Source organism: Styela clava, chromosome 11 (genome assembly GCF_964204865.1).
Source record: "Styela clava chromosome 11, kaStyClav1.hap1.2, whole genome shotgun sequence".
NCBI classification, from domain to species: domain Eukaryota; kingdom Metazoa; phylum Chordata; class Ascidiacea; order Stolidobranchia; family Styelidae; genus Styela; species Styela clava.
This window is the reverse complement of record NC_135260.1, coordinates 18,345,001-18,347,500: the sequence shown is the minus strand read 5'-3', so window position 1 is coordinate 18,347,500 and position 2,500 is coordinate 18,345,001. Positions and strand designations below refer to the sequence as shown.

Below are 2,500 nucleotides of genomic sequence, written 5' to 3'. Positions count from 1 at the left end.
AGTGCTGCTTTGCCGGCATCGGCGTCGAAAGAAGCCGAGCCGAAAAAAGTTAAAGTACAAACGTGCAAGCATACTAACCTAACCCTAGGTAAGGCATGTTAGAGCGAAAGACAGTAAACTCGAATGAGCCAAGAAAGAGCGGTGCGGGGCCGGTCGGAGCGCACCCTTTTCTCGGTGGCTGGCGGGCGAGAGAGTGCTGCGTCGCCGGCATCGGCGTCGAAAGAAGCCGAGCCAAAAAAAGTTAAAGTACAAACGCGATGCTAATGAGCGAGCCGTTGTCTCGACTAATATGTAGGGGGCGTTCGATCGAGCGTCTGGCTTGAGCGCTTGTCGGCCTAGCAGAACGGTCGAATTGTTATGCCCGGGTTTTAGGCACCGCTGCAGGCGGCCGGCAGAGCTCTTGTTTGTGCGAAACTGAATGGATCGAGCCCGAGAGAGGGCGAGCAAAGAAAAAACGCAAATCGCTCCGCCTGGCACTGCCGGCGAGAGCGTGGACGTCGCGGCCAGCGACTGTCGAAGCTGAGTACGGCCGCAGGCGATCGCCTCGGTCTTAAACGAATGCGACGAGCACGCGCCGGGCGGCCCAGCAAGGGCCGAGCGCAGCTGTCGCAGCTATCTGGTTGATCCTGCCAGTAGTGATATGCTTGTCTCAAAGATTAAGCCATGCAGGTGCAAGTACGAGTTCTCGTAAAGCGAAACTGCGAATGGCTCATTAAATCAGTCTTGGTTTATTTGGTCTCGTAAGCGAAGTGGATAACTGTGGTAATTCTAGAGCTAATACATGCATTAAGCGCCGACTTCGGGAGGCGCGCTTTTATCAGATCAAAACCGACCGGGTTCGTCCTGTGACGTTTGATGACTCTGGATAACCACGCGGATCGTACGGTCTCTGCACCGACGACGTATCATTCAAGTGTCTGCCCTATCAACTGTCGAAGGTACGCTACGTGCCTACCTTTGTGATAACGGGTAACGGGGAATCAGGGTTCGATTCCGGAGAGGGAGCCTGAGAAACGGCTACCACATCCAAGGAAGGCAGCAGGCGCGCAAATTACCCATTCCCGACACGGGGAGGTAGTGACGAAAAATAACAATACAGGACTCTAACGAGGCCCTGTAATTGGAATGAGTACATCCTAAAACTCTTAACGAGTATCCATTAGAGGGCAAGTCTGGTGCCAGCAGCCGCGGTAATTCCAGCTCCAACAGTGTATGCTAAAGTTGTTGCGGTTGAAAAGCTCGTAGTTGGATTTTGGGCGAGCGCCGCCGGTCCGTCGCAAGGCGTGTCACTGGTTGCGTTCGCCTCACCTTCGGTTCTCCGTCGGTGCTCTTGACTGAGTGTCGGCGGTGGCCGATAAGTTTACTTTGAAAAAATTAGAGTGTTCAAAGCAGGCTGTTCGCCTGCATAGTGTTGCATGGAATAATGGAATAGGACCTCGGTTCTATTTTGTTGGTTTTCGGAGCACGAGGTAATGATTAAGAGGGACAGACGGGGGCGTCCGTACTCTGCCGTTAGAGGTGAAATTCTTGGATCGGCGGAAGACGAACTACTGCGAAAGCATTCGCCAAGAATGTTTTCTTTAATCAAGAGCGAAAGTCAGAGGTTCGAAGACGATCAGATACCGTCCTAGTTCTGACTATAAACGATGCCAACTAGCGATCGGGAGGCGTTACCATGACGACCTTTCCGGCAGCTTCCGGGAAACCAAAGTCTTTGGGTTCCGGGGGAAGTATGGTTGCAAAGCTGGAACTTGAAGGAATTGACGGAAGGGCACCACCAGGAGTGGAGCCTGCGGCTTAATTTGACTCAACACGGGGAAACTCACCCGGCCCGGACACAGGTAGGATTGACAGATTGAGAGCTCTTTCTTGATTTTGTGGGTGGTGGTGCATGGCCGTTCTTAGTTGGTGGAGCGATTTGTCTGGTTAATTCCGATAACGAACGAGACTCTGGCATGCTAAATAGTTACGCGACCTTCTCGGTCGGCGTCTAACTTCTTAGAGGGACTAGTGGCGTTTAGCCACACGAGATTGAGCAATAACAGGTCTGTGATGCCCTTAGATGTCCGGGGCCGCACGCGCGCTACACTGAGTGAAGCAGCGAGTGTCTAACCTAGGCCGAAAGGTCCGGGTAACCCGTTGAACCTCATTCGTGATTGGGATAGGGACTTGCAATTGTTTCCCTTGAACGAGGAATTTCCAGTAAGCGCAAGTCATCAACTTGCGTTAATTACGTCCCTGCCCTTTGTACACACCGCCCGTCGCTACTACTGATTGAATGGTTTAGTGAGATCCTTGGATCGGCCCCGTCGCGGCTGGCAACGGCCGCGTCGGCGTGTCGAGAAGACGATCAAACTTAATCATTTAGAGGAAGTAAAAGTCGTAACAAGGTTTCCGTAGGTGAACCTGCGGAAGGATCATTACCGAAGGTGGTGGTAGGCCCCGGCCGACCGCGCACTGAATTGTCTTTGGGTGCCGCCGAGAGTGCGGCCGTCAATCG

At 53.0% G+C, this 2,500-nt stretch overlaps 1 non-coding gene across 1 annotated transcript; it reads left to right on the top strand.

Moving 5' to 3' along the window:
- The first annotated feature begins 613 nt into the window (after window positions 1-613).
- Window positions 614-2,423, top strand: LOC144430273 (small subunit ribosomal RNA). Its single transcript, XR_013479428.1, has one exon. It is a non-coding gene; the product is annotated as a small subunit ribosomal RNA (ribosomal RNA).
- The last annotated feature ends 77 nt before the right edge of the window (window positions 2,424-2,500 follow it).